A 17,719-nucleotide genomic window follows, 5' to 3' on the forward strand; every position below is an offset into this window, starting at 1 on the left:
CACTTACACATATGGCCCTTAGTCCCTCACATAGATTGGTGCAAAGATTGCCCTCTTGATGAGAATGGCTTTCAACCAGAAATATCATCTCCACCCACCAGGAGATTATCCCAACATCTTTTACCAATCACCACAACAACTAAAGTAATTACTCCAATCCATCTGTTATTGAAGAAAACCTATCACCTGTGCTTAATCTTTATGAAATCCATCGATTATGTGATACCTCTAACAATCCTTTCAATGAAGTGTATTACAGTATTATTATTAAGTAGTTTAACCAGACCACTAAGATCATTCATTTAGCTCTCGTAGGGATGGCCCAATGGATTTGTCTTTATTAATAATACAGTTTAGATTTTATTCATTCTATTACAGCTTCTTAATTATGTTAACTGAAAAAGAGAGACTCTGACAAAATTTCTTTAATCTATTGGTTTCCAAAACTTGACACTTGTTGATTTTACTTTGGACATTCAAACACAATCTGTACACATTGTCTGGATCATGAATGCTATTTATCAAATATTTCAAATATGTACCATAGTTCAAACAAAAGTCAACAATTATAAAACAAGTACGCAAACCTTTTGCAATACTTGTGAAACTTGAACCCACTAATTTTGATGTCATATCGCTGCAATTTTGCTTTGTTGGTACTGTACAATATTTCTTTTCCACGCTTACTGCCCTTTTAATTCTCAACTATATCATGTTCAAACTACCTTCCTGTAATGAATGCTTGCAATGTATGCATGCACATGCTGAACTCTAGGTTAAGAATTCATTCCTGTATAAAGTACACAAGTGAACCGTTTACTGTGCTGAGCCTGGTGGTAAAGAACAATTCCAACAAGCTGGTACCAATAATAAAATCCCCCTACAAGAGTGCCAGACAAACATGAACAAGCAACAAATACTTTTCACCTCTTCTTTACCTCTAATCTTGAAAACTTCATTCAACAGTTTCCTTCTCTCTTTGCATAAAAGTAACTAAAAATGTGGAAATGTTGCTAATCCCTTTTTCCAGCCTAGCAGTAGAGCTCACTAGTTTTAATTAGTCAGTTCTTCTACAGCTGACCCTATTACTTTACTTTGCCTTTTATCACCCCCAACTCCTTCTACCATATTTGTATACAAAGTCTGTAGGGTTCTGTATTCAAATCTCTGAAGACAGAAAAAGTTTGACACTAACGGCATCTCTCCTAAGCTTCTTGGGTTTGCAGATAAGTCTGCCCTTTCCTTTGGCCACCTTTTCCTCATCATCCTGCACACTAGTGTTTCATTGATTTTTGTTCTACTGTAACTAAAATTCCTGACAATGCTCAATATTCACCTAAAATATTTGCAGTCACAACTTTCTCTTTGATCATCTGTATGGATTTCATAAGGCAAGGTCAAAAGATGATCTATCTTGTAATACTCATCTGGTCATCCTCTCACAAACTTTGAGAAATTGTATGGCACTGTTCTTGCTACTGTAGTTATACAATTGGTTGAGTATGGTATATGGCCTTAGTAACAAACTTCCTTGCTAATAGCTTCACTCCTTTCTGTTGCATATTAATTTCAAGCTACATTTCAGGCAAGTTTATATCCACTGTGCTTGATTGTGTTTTTCCTTCTCTGTATGTCCTAGAGTTATCTATTTTCTCCCCTATCCTTTTCCTTCTTTTCATAAGTTGATCTCCAAAATCTCACTCCTCTTATTGATATGTATATGATTCTACTCTTTACAGCTCTTTCCTTCTAAGTTCTCTTTGGAAGTTCATTCTCAATCTAATTTCTCTCAGGCAATGATAATAATGCAGGCCTGGATGACACACTGTCTCAATACAATCTTTAAATAAAAGTCCAATTTTCTTCAGAAAGTTGTATTACCACAATAGTTTGAAAACTGAATTTTTAAGAAAATTTGCATCTTTCCTACACATACAAACCTACTTACATTACATGGATATGCTTCAGCAAAAGCTGGTCTACTTGTTGAAGCTTGGTAACAAGGTAGTTAGCTAATACCATATGAATGAGGGAGTGAGGGATCCACCCACTCACTCAGTAAACATGTCTTTTTTCCTTCAGCAATGAGGACAATAAAGGTTTGATTAGAGGTGGGTTTCTATAATATATATCAGGTTTGTATACTGTATCTAAGAAAAATAAAGTATCTTAAAAAGTTTTACATTTTTTCATAACAAAAATACACACCTTTGTCTGTTATTTGGGGATTCATTCCTCAGGTAGGAGATACTGTTAACAGATCATGACTGATACTGCTCTCCCCCCACCCCCCCGAGAGATGTCAGCTTCCGAGTCATGCAAATAGACAGAGGAGGGATGACTCCCATAACAACCTGCACATCCTGATGCACATATCAAAGATGACAGGTCCTATGCCAATGTATGGCTTGTTTGCAACCTTCACTAGAATATTAGGAATTTTGGTCAGGAGGTAGCATATCATCATGGAACCCAATGCAAGTACAATTTATTGCCCAGCATCCCCATGTTAAAATAGGGACAGAGGGCATCACATCTACTAACAATCCTACAAGTCAAAGATTTGGAACTCTGTCATGTAACTAACCTTTGAGTGAGATGCTGTTCATTGCAAGCAGAGCTCAAGCAGTTACATCACATGGAGCAAACACCACAAGCACTAAGGAGAAAGTCTCCAAGGATTTGTTTGGTGCCACCAAACACCTGTACCTCAGTACCTACAACACCAAGAAGTTTCTCCTGAATGCTAGGGATGAGGCAATGCCCTGACTTTGTAAGATCTTTCTCAGGGTACAGAGAGGTCCCCCTTGGCCAGCAACTTGTACATCCCCTTGACAGCTTCCTCAAGTAAGAACAAGACAGTGTTCTTGGATACTTTCTTGTGCTTGCTAGTACTCACAAACAGTTGACTACGTTCAGCATGTAATGTTGGTTACTTTGTGGGTAGTACTATAACATACCAGAAAGGACAGCATCTCATCTTGGTCCTTAACTATAAAGTCTCAAAAGGATAGGACTGCAAAAACTGATGGGTTCTAAGCTCTCACCAGGTAGTCCAAAAGATGCTGGAAAGTCTCTTCCAATTTAGCTCATGGATTCAAAATTGACAAGCAGAACACTGCAAGCTTCCAGCATAACTGCATATCAAATAAGTCAATCTTCTCCACTATGTAAAGGTGTAGGGACCGTTATACAACTGTGACCTGCCCCTGGCAACAGAGCTTATCTGCTGAAGTACCGTAATCCCACAACCCAGGATTTGTATGGCTAACAGCATAGCAGCGTAGTAAACCTTCCACTTGTGTCCTTGCTTTGCCAACTTGCAGTGTGAAAGGGAGACATCCCCTCCCACCTTCCCCCACTGCTTGTTAACATATAACACTATGGCTACACTCTGGCTGATTTACATAATTGGGTGTCCCTTCAACTGATCTCGGAAAACTTGCAGAGCCAGAAGCACTGCACAAGTCCCAGGAACATCAAAAGTGCAGGTCAGAATCCTCTCTAGTTTACATATCCAAGATAAACAAGATGCTCAGCTATGCACTCCACCCTCATTCAATGCATCCGTGAGCAACACCACGTTATCATCACTATTATTCAGAAGATAAACTCCTATTCATATGCAACAAGCCTATTGGGGCCCCTGACTTGAAATTCAAGCTTCCAAAGAAAATAATCTCCACCTGAAAGAAGTTATGGAAGATAATAGGAAATACAGAAAGACGAGATAAGTTATTTGAAAAGAAAATGAAAGATAAATGAACAAATTGATAAATAAAGAGACAAAAATATAACACATAAGTATTATATAGAAAGGGCAACACACGCCTTGCTTGAAGACAGTTTGAGGGACAATTGGCGAGTCACGGCGTATACGAAGGGGAGAAGAGGTCAGGCTCCCCCTACTCTCTCTCCCCCCATTGGCTGATACACTCATGCCACCAAACCTTGTTCTATTTTTAAACCAGATCCAGCTGCACTTTGAGATTTTCCCCATATGTAAAGACCTATGGTTTGTTCCATGCATGAACAAACAAGGTTAATGGTTTTAGGGTAGAAATGCACTGCATCTTCACTTGAACTTTTGAGAATCTAATTGCACATCCTCAGGTAGCCTGTTCCATACACAGAGTGTGGAATAAAAGACCTCTGGAACTAAGAAGCTCAATAGCATGACACATTTACTGCACATCAGTGCTGCTGTTCAGCAAATCTGGTTGCTCTCGCCAGGAACAAAGGATCAGTGATCAATTGTGATAGTGAAAGTTCTCTATTAAAATAGAACTTATGAATAATTGACAAACATCTATTAAAATAGAACTTATGAAAAATTGACAAACAAGAGACCATCTGTCAATGGTCCAAGTCATAACTACTATTAAGGAAATAGAAACCTGCAACAACTAGCCACTACCTAAAAGAGTTAAATCTGGCAGAAGTAGATATCCACACCAGAGAACAGTATTCTAGTAAAGGAAGGACAAATTACCTAAAACACATTGCACTGTTTAACTACTAAGAAAGATCCTTCTTCATGACATTGTTTAAAAGAACAGGGAGTGTTGGATGATCAACAGCAGATGTCCCATGACACTCATGAGGCACAAGTTCTCCAACAATGGTAGGTGACCAAGAAAGAGTTACATAGTTCAGCTTATTCCTGTCAAGACTGTGCTGATACTTCACTAAGTTGTTAACACAAGTGTCTGCAGGATTCTTAGATCAACAACTCAATATGTCTGTATAAATTCACCTGATCAGGTACTTAGTCTGCTTTTGGGTAGAAGAACAGATTTCAGCTCACCATGATCTGCAGACCATGATTGAGAAAGTGAGAAGTTGATCCCAATCCCTATGTTTCAGAGGATGCCAAAATCAGCTAAAAACTGAGGTACTGTAGTAGAATGATCCAAAGGGAATGGGCCCAAACCAAAATCACATGAACACATTCATGGGCACTGTTCAAAGCAGAGTACAGCACTGACAGACTGCACTATTTTAGACAGAAAAGTACTCCAAAAGGTCCTGATAGGTGCATAACACATAACATTCGCCAAATCTATCAAAAGCATGAAGTTGTCCCCTCTGAAAGTAGCCAACATATAATGTTTGGTTTCTGCCATGAACAGTTTGACAGACAGACTAGTTCCAAGGCGAGAAGCTGATGACTTTTCTCCAGCACCTGGTCACTTTCTCTACCAAAAATGGTGACAGTTGCATCCTGGACAGTAAGCACCCATGACTTCCCACATATCCTTCTCCAGCACTGTCCATACTTCCACCAACAGAAAGAGATACTGATGATCCTGGAAAGTAAGAAGAAAATGAGACTGATCTGTAAAAAAGAGGGCATTGGTCCTTGATGCAATTCTATAACCACCTCAAAGAACAAACATAACACAAGGCTCAGCCCTTGTTGCTACCACATTGGTCCATGGAGTGACAGGCATCTCCCTAATTGTGACAGGGAGAGAGGAGGACCATTGCCTTCAGAATCCTCCTCCCTTCAGAACAAAGACCATTAAGACTCCCGATCCTTCCTGAGGAAGAAAAACAGAAGTTTAATTGGGCCCTGGAAAAGGTGTGGCCTTCCACTAAGCTCAATGTTGATGGTGAAGCTGCCCCTAAAGGTCTGACTGCAGTATCTACACAGATAGGTCTGGCCTTTCCCAAAGCCCGATGTCAATGATGTAGCTGCCCTTGAAGGTTGACTGCAGTACCCTTCACAAATTCCAGGGTAAATTTTAATAGAATCCTGAGTGCCCATTCTTTTTATCCACTGCTGTCTCAACTGACTTTATTTCAAGACCAGTTAAGATCACAGGTTTGCAGACTGATAAAGTAGGAAGGTCTACATCCTTACTGACACCAACAACCTTTGGAACTTTGCTTTATCCTTTTCCAAAGAGACCAACAAAAGGTTAACTCCACTATCATGCTGAGCCACAAGTCCAATAATGATGTAGTCTGAAACAAAGCCATTAGACCAATTCCACGGTTCCTGCCTCAGTTGAGAATAACGATATACCCTCCACATGAAACCATTCCAAGCCAAGGTTGTTCATCAGCCCATAGACTGACAGGTCCAACTGTATGGGGATGGTTTCAGCATCCCCAGGACGCAATATTTTGGCTACTATGTCAGACATGGGGTAAGAATTCTGGCAAAACAAGACAAAGTTAAGAGACCAAAGGAATCAGATAAAGCAGATGTAGGAAGCAATGCGGCTGTGGGCCAAAAGGACGCTGTGAAGGATCTTTATTGCTTCAATTGGTTTGCCATGTAAGGTACACTGTAGAATATAACCCCAATGGAGAGGCAAATGAAATGAATATCTCAACTCTCAAAGAACTTGTCTCTGGGCAGATGAAAATATTAGTGCTGTATCCTTTCACCCTGGATTCTGTCACCTTTCAGCATTATTGTCTCTTAAATGAAAGTCTGTTCAAGTCACTAATATGGAAAGAAATCACACAGAGAAATAATTACGATAGTCACAAATACATGGTCATCTAAAGATATTCAAACTATAACTGCAAAAGGGTTCAAGATCTGCAGGAAATAGGCAAATGATCAATAAAATGGCTGATTCCATTAATTTGGATAAATGCAAAGTCAGGCACATGGATTATAAAACAAGAATGCTAAGTATAACCTGGCAAGCATGTTTTATCATCAAAAGAAAAGTATATTCAACCTTCCATGCACGGTACGGTAGAACTTTAAGCCCAGAAAATACTATGATGTATTAAAATCAATTTATTACAGTACTGTACTAAGAAACAAAAACAAAGAATAACCTTACAAAATGCCATACTTGGAATATGCTGTCCAATTCATCTCAAGGTCACAACAGGGCAGTACAGGTAGGAGCAACTAAACTAAAACCATTAATCAGGCACTTTGGGTTGTAGGGCCCCCTGCTTGACCCCTCCAGGCATCCGCCATCCAAAACAACAGGCTTGACCTACAGCAGACCATCACTTTTCCCCAGAAAACACAAATCAAAGAGACGGCCGAAGCAGTGATTTTCGTGTATTTTCAAGAACTTTCAGCATATCATCTGTAAAACCAAAACCATCAGTAGACGTAAAATGTTTCAAGCTTTTGAACCATATGTAATGGTGAATTCTCCTTATTTCGTACAAAGAATTAACTGTTTTCCAGGTGTGAGAAAACACACCTGACCATAAAATTATGCCTTTCTTGCTCTGATGTTAGATGCCACCTTTCCATTCATGGAAGCCCACGTCTAGTCAGAAATTTGTGACAATAAATTAGTAAGTACCCAGACACTGCCTCTTACTCATCCTGTCTCTACAGGGTATTGGAGGAGGCTAGAATACCTCAATTTGTACCCCAGAAGTATAAATTACGAGGTAAATTTCTAAAAGCATTTTGGTTACTCAAGAAGGATATATAACTTAAAACTATAAGTAGGAAACAAACTAAATCAAACTTGATGGAAAATGGAAATAAAAAAAATTCAATACTAGCCACTCTAGGAACTTCTTCACATATAAGATACCCTAATTTTGGAAAAAACGCCAGCTGATATTGTGAATAGCACCAACACCAGCCAGGTCAAGAATAGATAGATGCAGTGATGATTTATATATTACTATTTATTTTTTTAAGCGTACCTCCTCAAACAGGCTAGTAAGTTTTTGAGGCACCTCTATCCACATAAAAATGATATTTTATGATAAAATAAAGTTTTGTACATACTTACCCGGCAGATATATACTTAGCTATAGTAAAAGCGTTAACAGAAATTCAAATTTTAACACGCGACAGGTAGGTCAGGTGATCTACCATAAGCCGCTGGGTGGCGGGAATAGAAACCATTCTGTTTTCATGTCAGATTTTCTCTTCCACCTGTCTCCTGAGGGGTAATAAAATAAGGATTTATATATCTGCCGGGTAAGTATGTACAAAACTTTATTTTATCATAAAAATATCATTTTTGTACATGAAACAGCAGCTTCAGATATATACTTAGCTGATTGGCAGTAGTGCTTTTTGGAGGAGGGCAAGAGACAGCTAAGAACTAAAAAACGGGAAAACAACATATGTTGTAGGAATAAACAAAAACCATGGTTCTTACCTGATTGGGCAGAAGACTTCATGGATACTGTGAATGAGTCTGCATGCCTCAAGAGCTTCAAAGTGACCTAAGACTGACAGCCCTTCTGGATCATATCAATGGGGATAAACCCACTTACATGACAGAGCCTGTTATGGATCATGTCAAAGGGGATTAACCCACTTACAAGACAGAGCCCTCTACCTGAATCATATCAATGGGGGCTATCCCTCTTACATGACAGAGCTAGGTAATAAAAATACAAGGAGCTAACAACCAAAACCGACCACCTGACCAAGCCTAACCTTGTTAAATATGAGATGAAAAAAGAGAGAGACCTGCAACACTCTTTTTCAACCAACCATAAAAACACAACAAACAATTAAAAATAACACTAAATTAAATAGGATTAGCTTCAGCTCCTTGACCAGCACCGAATCTTGGGATCTGTGGTTTTAGCTCCTAGAGAGAAGCACTTCTCATAAGTCAACTCAACATCTCTCAAATAATGAGAAGCAAACACTGAGTTACATCTCAGTATGTAGAGTCCACAGACTGGAGGACCAAGACTTGTGGAAAGCTAGAGAAGTAGCTATTGCTCTCACCTCATGAGCATTAACTCTTAGGAGCTGAAGATGTTCTTCTTTACATGAAAGATGAGCCTCTTTAATAATATCTTTAATGAAGAAAGCCTGGGCATTCTTGGAAATTGCTCTTGAAGGATCCTTGACAGAACACCAAAGACTTTGGTGTTGCCTCTGAGCTGTTTCTTTCTCTCCAAATAAAGTTTACAGCTTCTTACCGGACTTAAAGTGTGTGTTCCAGCTCCTGTCCTGAAAGATGGAGAGTCCTTTGACCTCAAAACTCCTAGGCCAAGGTTTTGAAGGGTTCTCATTCTTTGCTAAGAAGAGAGGCTGAAAGGAGCAGATTGCAGAGTCCTTCTTAAGCCTACAGAACCTTCTGGCAGGCTTGTGATGCTCACTCTTTTATTGAAGCAAGAGAAAAAGAAACAGAGATTTTCTGGTCAAGTCCTGAAAGAGGCAGATCGAGGAGGCTCAAACTTGTTTGACATCCAAAAAACTTTAGGACCACGACCAAATTCCAGCTGGGAGGTCTAGGGGACTTATTTTTGAAGTTTCAAAAGACCTTATAAGGTCGTGAAGGTCTTTATTATCCGAGATGTTCAGACCTCTGTGTCGAAAAACTGAAGACAGCATGCTCCTATACCCCTTTATGGTGGAAACGGCCAGGTTACATTGCTCCCTTAGGTAGAGAAGGAAATCCAATGACTCCATTACAGAGGTACTGGAAGAGGAAATTTTCTTAGAAACTGCACCATCTCCGAAAGACTTCATGACAATGACTGGTAGAGGCGCAAGGTAGAAGATCTTCTAGCTCTCGATAGCCTTAGCAGCCAGGCGAAAATCCCTTCGCTCTAACCAGTCCTTGACTTGACAGTCTGAAGGCAGTTAGGTTTAGAGATGGGAAGATTCTTGTGAAATCTGACTGAAGTGGGGCTGTTTGAGAAGATCGCTCCTGAGAGGGAGCACCTGGGAAAATCTTTCATCCATTCCAGTACCTCAGAACCAGTCTCTGGATGGCCAAAAGGAGCGATCAGGGTGAGCTTGGTGCCCTCTGAGTCAGAACTGAACTTCCTGATTACCTCCCCTATTATCTTGAACGGGGAAAAGCATACATTGTCTGAAAACAACCGTTCCAATCTAGGAGAAGGCCGTCTATAGCTACTGCTCTGGGGTCCGAGATTGGGGAGCAGTAGTTCTCCAACCTCTTGTTCCAATGGGAACAAGAGGTCTATATGAGGTCACCCCCACAGGAACCATAGCCTCAAAGACAAACCTCCTGATGAAGGGACCACTCCGTGGGAAGAACTTGATCTTTTCTGCTGAGCAGATCCGCCCTCACATTCCTTTCTCCTGAACAAATCTGGTGAGGAGAACGATGTTTCTCAATCCCCGCCCACAACAGAAGGTTCCTTGCTGCAATGTACAGGGAGAAGGAATGTGTCCCTCCTTGCTTCTGATATAAGCCAGGGCTGTGGTGTTCTGAGGCTTGACTAGAACTACTGATCCCTTGACCAGAAGTTCGAATCTGGAAAGAGCTAGGTGAATGGCTACCAGCTCTTTCATATTGATGTGCCAGGCCTTCTGATCCGTGTCCCAGGTACCTGACACTTCTTCCGAGCCTAGTGTCGCTCCCCAGCCCGACTCCGACGCTCCTGAGAACAACAGGGAGGCGAGGGCTCGGCGGTTGTACTCCAAATTCCTAGACCCAGCTTCTTTGGGTCTAACCACCAACGGAGTTGTTCCTTTACCAGAGATGATATTTGGAAGGAAACAAGTCTTGGGACTTCCGATCCCAAGATTCTTTCAGGAAGAACTGAAGAGGTCTGGTGAAGCCTTCCCAGAGAAACAGTTAGGAAATGGTCCCCAGCAGACTCATCCATTCCTGGAGAACAACTGTCTTTCTCCAGAAAGTCTGTCACCTTTAGAAGGCAGTTCCCTTCTTTCCAGGGATGGAAACGCTCGAAAACGAGAATCCATCCGAATCCCCAGGTAGACAATTTCCTGCTGAGGAATCATCTGAGACTTCTCGAGGTTCACAAGAAGTCCTAGAGATTGGACCAGGTTTAAAGTCCGAGAAAGGTCCTCCAGACACCGGTTCTTTGAACTGGACCGAATTAGCCAATCGTCGAGATACACAAAATCCCACTCCCTCCAAGTGCAACCAGTGAGCCACATTCCTGAGAATGGTCGTGAAGCCACTTGGGGAGCACAGAGAGTCCGAAGCACAGAGCCCTGAACTGAAAGGTTCTCAGTCTACCATGAACCTTAGGAACTTCCTGGAGGAGGGATGGATGGGGACGTGGAAGTAAGCATCCTGAAGGTCCAGGGACACCATCCAATCTCCTTGAAGAAGAGACGACAGAACTGAAGACGTCGTCTCCATAGAGAACTTCTTCTTTCTCCTGAAAGTGTTCAGGGAGCTCATTCCAAGACCGGTCTCCACCAAACAGGATTTTGGAACAAGAAAAGACGGTTGTAAAATCCCTGGGAGTGAAGATCATAACCGGTTCTATTGCAGACTTTTCTAGCATTTGATCGCGGCTAGAAGAAGAAGGGCTTGCCTGGCACAGGATCCTTGTATCTGGCCGATAACTCCCTCGGAGTTGTATGTTTGGAGGTTTGAAAAGAAGGGAATGAGGTACCCCTTCCTCTCAAAACAGAGAGGGACCATTCTTCCGCTCCCTTTTGTGCCCAGGCTCTGGTGGAACAGGAGAAGTCTGGCACCTACTGGAGTCTGGAGGACTTGATCTTCACTTGGACTTCCTGGAAGGGAGTCCTGAAGGCCAGATCTTCTCTCAGGTCTACGCCTCCTAATAGACCTGGATGAACAAAGGGCTCCTGAAAAGGGGCTTCTCCTTCTTAGTAACTGCAGCAGGTCTCAACCTCTTGAGCAGGATTGAGTTTGAGAAGGTCTTGAGAAGCCTTGAAGACAAGGAACAGAGACTTCCTTTACAGTTTCTTGGCACATGGAAAAGATGGCTATGGAAGAGGAGCGCAAGAGAAGACCTCTGGGAAGGAGAGACCGATTTGTCCTCTACTGACCTCTTCTTAAGCAGGCCAGTGCGAACCCTAGCGATCTCCATCGAACGTAATAACAGCTTTGTCCAGGCAAGACAACACACTGCTGAGGTCCTCCATACTAACTGAATCCTCTTGAAGACTTCTCTTGGCTAAGGCCCCAAGAGACCAGTCCATGAAGTTGAACACTTCCAGCACACAAAAAGGCCCTTGAGGAAATGGTCCAGTTCACACAGTCCCATGAGAAGCCTTGGCTTAATGGGAGAGCCTCCTGGAAGAATCCACCAGCGAAGAAGATCCGTCCGAGCCAGCAGAAGATGGAGTGGCTAACCCCAGAGGCTCCCCTAGTCTCATACCACATTCCTGCTCTTCAAAGAAAGTCTAGAGGAGGCAAAGAGAAGACAGTCTTGCCTGCATCCTTCTTTGAGGAGAAGCCATTCTGGAGAGAAACCTAAGAGCTTTCCTCATGGAGATCACTTGGGACGTCCATTTTCAGGAAGAGAGGAAGATCTGTATTCCTTGGTGCTCAAAGAGCATTGAACCCCAGGGAAGGAGGAGAAGCAGGCTTGAGGGAATCTCCATACTCCTGGACTAGTAGAGCTGTCAACCTCTTGTAATCAGAGATTGTGATGTCCTTGGGAGAATGCAGTCCTCCGATTCCTCCAGGCCAAAGGAAGAGGAGAACTGACTTCTTCAAGTAGAAGGGCATTTAACAGAAGAAGAGCGCCTAGAAGGAGAAGAGCCTATGTCCACTGGAGAACGATGATCCGGAGAGAATTGCCAGCTGACTGGCGCCTGATTTATAAGAGTCAGAGCCCTTGCTGGGAGGCCCTTGGAGAGGGCGCCTAATGAAAGGAGGCTGGAGAGGAATTCTTCCAACGAGCAGGGCGTCTGACTGAGGAGAAAGTATCTCCAACAGGAGAAGACCGGTGGTAGGATGCGCGGCGCCTGAAGTCGCAGCTGACCTCGGTCCCGAGGAGAGGCGCCTACAGGAGAGAGGCGCCAAACCAGGAAAGACTGATGCGCCATTACCAGGATGGAGAGCGCTATTGGAGAGGAGCGCCTACCAGGAGAAGAGCGCCTATCAGGAGAAGAGCGAAAGAGGAGAGGCGCCTGGACGGAGAGGGCGCCTGCCTGTGAGACAAGCGCCTACCAGGAAGGAGAGCCTGGAAGGAGACATCTGCTGCTGGAGGGGATGTAACAGGAGAACATCGCTTCCTCAAAGCTGAGACCGACTTGCTGGGAGAAGAGAGTCTCTTGGAGGACTTAATCGGAAGAAGAGGCATCCTTCCAACTGGAGAGGAGCTCTTTGATAAAGAGCCAGCAAGAGCAGAGAGTTGAGCCTGGAGGCCTACCAGGATCTGCTTGGTGGACTCTGAACACCAGAAGAAGAGGAGGAAGATCTCACGAGTTCTCTTCTTGAAACAGGAGGCCTTCAGGGAAGCGCTCAGGGCTAGAAAAGTGCGTCTCCTGAGGAAGCTGAGCCTTCCAAGTCCTCTTCTCCATGCCGATTCCTCAGCCGAACTCCAACCACGTTTAGGAGACGAAGAAGCAGAAGAAGAGAAACACTTCTTTAAGATCCCTTTTCTCCACAATCTAAGGCAGCCTGGGGTGGCATTCAACAGGCAGCTGCCGAAGGGACGCCTGATTGCTGTGGAGCTCTTCATCCCCCTGGGCCGGCTGAATGGCATTCCTCCTCCACTGGGTCTGGGAGTTTGGAAGAGTGTCAGCCTAGGAGCGAAGGGCAAGAAGCGCCCCCTCCACTACACTGGGGACACTGCAAATCACCATCACTTCTCACTTTCTTTTCTCCAAACTGCATCTGCAACTGCATCTTCAGATGGAAGTAGCCTTCATAGCAGCCATCCTGGAGAGAATCCACAGGTTTATGAAGGGTGAAGGAGCTGAAACAACTGGCAGTGACAGGAGAATCTGGAAGATATGTTAGGCCAGAAATCTACCTCCTTATGAAAGAGACCCACCAACCAGAAGAAGCCTTCCTAACTCTGTCCTTCTCCAACTTGCGTACATAAGAGTTTGGCCTTCCATTCCAGTTCAGTGAGATTCTCACATTCAAGTGTCAGCGTATTCTCAAAAGAGCATTCATTCTCCCTACACCTAGAACATACAGAATGAGGATCTACCGAAGCTGGCAAGTCTCACCTGGACAATCAGACTCACACACACACGGAACAGAGTTGCAACACTCTGATCAGACATTCTATAAGAAAAGCAAAGCCGAAATCAAAAACAGTCCACAAAAGCGTATGCCAAGCCAAAGATCCAATACGTCACCAAAAGTCAGATCCAAAATAATCCTCAGCTTCAAAATGAAAATCCAAGCAGAAGGAACCAACAACAGATGTTGCTGGAACCAGCGACAGAGAAAATTTGACATGAAAGGTGTAGGAATGGTTCCTATTCCTGCCAGATTGGCGGCGGGAATGGTAGATCACCTGACCTACCTTCTTTTTCTTTTATGGTTACAGTTTGAATTTCACAATGTTGTATGTGAGACTATAGCTATTATATATCTGACGGGTAAGTTTAGTACAAAACTGTCTGAATAATCACATGAATATACCATTACAAAAAACAGTGAAAAATAATAAAGGGGTAAAATAAAAAGAAAAACATTTTAACCATTTTCATCATCTTGGTTACCCAAAAAATTCATTTAAAACTTTTCAATAAAATGTCTGTATGAACATTTTTATAACCTAAAAGTTCTGAGGTTTAAAAAAAATTTTGTAATTCCATCCAATAGATATATAAACCAGTGTAATTACATAGCTATAGTTTCTAAAAAAACAGCAGCCATCTTGGAATTTTCAGGTGCAGTAGTGCTCTTTTTTTTAAGAGTGCAGTCTTAAATGCCATGCCAAATTTCAGGGAAGAATTGTTTCACTATCTGAACAATTTTACAGCAATCTGTTTTATGCTCTATGTCCATGTGGGGAGGAGGGACAGGCTCTGTTCATGTAATTACTTGGGAAATATATATAAAACCTTATTTTATTATAAAAATGTCATTTTTATATATGACACTTACCAAGTAATTACATAGCTGAATCCCACACTGATAGGAGGTGGGAAGAATGGACATGTACTACTCAAAAGACATTATAGAGTAATGCATTTGAAATAGAAAAAGGCTAGCATTGTGGTAATGCTTGTTGTAACCTTACCTGGGGAGAGAGCAAGAGCAGGAAGATACTGCCTCTTGGTCGTTGCTCATCTTGACCCGTAGGGACATGACTGGTAGTGTCAGGATTCCCCCTACTTCAATGGGAGCTTTGTGTCAGGGAGTAGTTCTATGACTCGACAAAGCTTGAACAAAACATTTGCCCTTGCCCTGGGCGACACACAGACATCGACTAACACACGACCATGAAACTATATTACCTGTACACCATTTAAATCATGTACAGTATTACCCATCCGTTAAAAACGAAGATCAGAGGGCACTCCAGGTACTAAGTACCCCGGCCTCCCAAAACTCCGCAACCTTAATCAAGGCTAGGGGATAGAGAAATAGGAGGATCACTCCCACTCCTCATTCCCTAGCGCCACGCCAGCTGCGGTGAACGGACCCAGCATACTGTAGTCCCCAAACACAGTTTCGACGTCCCATAAATAATAGTTGGCGAAGACCGAGCGACACCGGCAGTATGTCGATTGGATTACGGTAGCTAGAGAGAGGTTGCGTTTAAAAGCCAACAAAGTGCTTTTACCTTTAACAACGGTAAGTTATTCTCCTGAATTCCCAAGTGAGACTCTACAATAATGTCTCCCAAAAAGAAAGAGATAGCATTCTTGGAGAGAGGACATAAAGGGTTCTTTACAGAACACCAGAGGTTACAAGAGTCCCCTTCGACATTCTTGGTTCTCTCAATGTAGAATCTTAATGCTCTCACTGGGCATAATACTCTCTCTTTTTCCGCAGGTCCCACTAGTTCTGTAAGACTCTGGGTGGAAAAAGAATGAAGCCAAGGGTTAGACAGGCTCTTGTTTTTGGCTAAGAAGCCTAAAACGTATGAGCAAACAGCTGTCTCTTGTGAAAAACCAACTTGTTTGTCCAGGCCTTGCAACCCACTGATCCTTTCCGCTGTGGCTAACTCGATTAAGAATATTGTCTTTCTAGATAGATCCCTAACAGGTTCAAAAGGAGGGCCTGACAACCAATGCAGGACTATGTCTAGGTTCCAAGACACTGGCTGCTGAGACTTCCATTTCCTGGTGTCAAAAGACTTGACTAAGTCTGAAATGTCCAGGTCTGAAGAGATGTTCAAACCTCTATGCTTGAACACTGAGTTTTGCATGGATCTGTAACCCTTTATTGTAGGCATCAAAAGGCCTCTCACAGATCTTAGGCAAAGTAAAAATCCAACTAGTTGGACTACAGAGGTAGAAGAAGAAATGTTACGTTCTTTACACCATCTCCTAAAAACTGCCCACTTAGCCTGGTAGAGCCTTGAAGAAGACCCGAGTCTACATTTTATGATAGCATTCGCAACTTCTCTTGAAAATCCTTTTGCTCTGACCAACTTCCTGACAGTTTGAAGCCTGCCACAGCGAGAGTAGACAAACCTCAATGATATCTGTTGAAGTGAAGTTGTCTGAGAAGATCTTTCCTCTGTGGGAGGAGCCGCGGAAAGTTCGACAGAAGTTCTAGAAGGTCTGGAAACCCACTCCTTTTAAGGCCAAAAAGGAGCTACTAGGATCACTGATGCATGATAAGACGTCTTGAATTTGTTGATCACGTCTCTTACTAGGCTGAACGGAGGGAAGGCATGCATTTCCAGATGTGACCAATCCTGAAGCATCCTATCCGTTGCCCATGCCTGAGGGTCTGGCGCCGGAGAGCAATACAGGGGGAGGCGATGGTTCCGGGACGTTGCAAACAAGTCTATCCACGGTGTTCCCCACCATTTCCACAGGTCGATGCACACCTGTGGATTCAGCTCCCATTCCATGGGTAGAACCTGCTTGCAACGGCTCAATTCGTCCGCTAATACGTTTAACTTGCCCTGAACATAACGGATAAGAATCTGTATTAATGTCATGCACCCAAAGAAGAAGGTCCCTGGCAAACTAGCACAGCGACAGAGAGTGAGTGCCTCCTTGGTTTCGAATATAAGCCAGAGCCGTCGTGTTGCCGGAATGAATTGCAATCACTGAGTTTTCAGTTACTGTGGCAAAATCTTGAAGCGCCAGGTGAATCGCCTTCAACTCCTTCAGATTTATGTGCAATTTTCTCTCTTGAAGGGAACACTTCCCTGACACTTCTAATTGTCCTAGTGTCGCTTCCCAACTGATGCATCAGAGAACAAAGAGAGGTTCGGGTTCGGAAGAGATAGGGACTTCCCTGAGTGGAACCTTCCTTCTACAAGCCACCACTGAAGATCGTCTTTTACTTCCTGTGTGATGGGGAATACGAAGGAATCTGGAAGAATCTTCCTGTTCCAACTGGCCTGCAGAAAGAACTGAAACGGCCTCGCATGCAGTCTCCCCAAAGGAACGAACATCACTATGGAGGAGAGAGTCCCTAAAAGGCTCATCCAGTCGTTGGCCGAGCAGGTTTGAACACTCAGAAAATGATGGACTTTTTAGGTGCATGACAGTATTCTCCTCTCTGACAGAAAAGCCCAGAAAGCTTGAGTCTCTCTCTTCATCCCTAAATAGACTATCGTCTGAGAAGGGATTAGTTGGGACTCTTCCTGGTTGATTAAAATGCCCATGTATAAGCAGCCTTCGAGCGATCAGCGCCAGGTGAAGAGGAGATGGTCTTGGGAATCTGTGAAACAAAAGGTGCTGAAACAGGTTGACCTGCAGCAATAGGGACGTTTGAATCTGAAGCCTCAGACTCGTATTCCAATGCTGGATGGCTGGCGTAAGCTGAACCTGCAGCAGGCTTATGGGCTACTGGGAGCTCGGATCCAATGGGAGAGGGAGATCCCAAAGTGCGCTTATGAGTCAATTAGCGCTTGGGAGCCAATGGGTGCGTATGAGCCAATGGGAGCTCGG

At 43.1% G+C, this 17,719-nt stretch overlaps 1 protein-coding gene across 3 annotated transcripts in view; it reads right to left on the reverse strand.

The window, feature by feature from the left end:
• Positions 1–17,719, reverse strand: part of LOC136826939 (zinc finger protein 677-like) — a 47,403-nt gene that overhangs the window by 15,990 nt on the left and 13,694 nt on the right. Inside the window, exon 3 of one of the 3 annotated variants that reach the window (XM_067084530.1) lies at positions 6,822–7,067. The exons of the other annotated variants lie outside the window; for them this stretch is intronic. The gene's annotated coding sequence lies outside the window, so the exon portion shown is untranslated. The remainder of the gene's footprint in view (positions 1–6,821; positions 7,068–17,719) is intronic. 3 annotated transcript variants of the gene reach the window in all.

This window comes from Macrobrachium rosenbergii, chromosome 41 (assembly GCF_040412425.1).
Source record: "Macrobrachium rosenbergii isolate ZJJX-2024 chromosome 41, ASM4041242v1, whole genome shotgun sequence".
In the NCBI taxonomy this organism is placed as follows: domain Eukaryota; kingdom Metazoa; phylum Arthropoda; class Malacostraca; order Decapoda; family Palaemonidae; genus Macrobrachium; species Macrobrachium rosenbergii.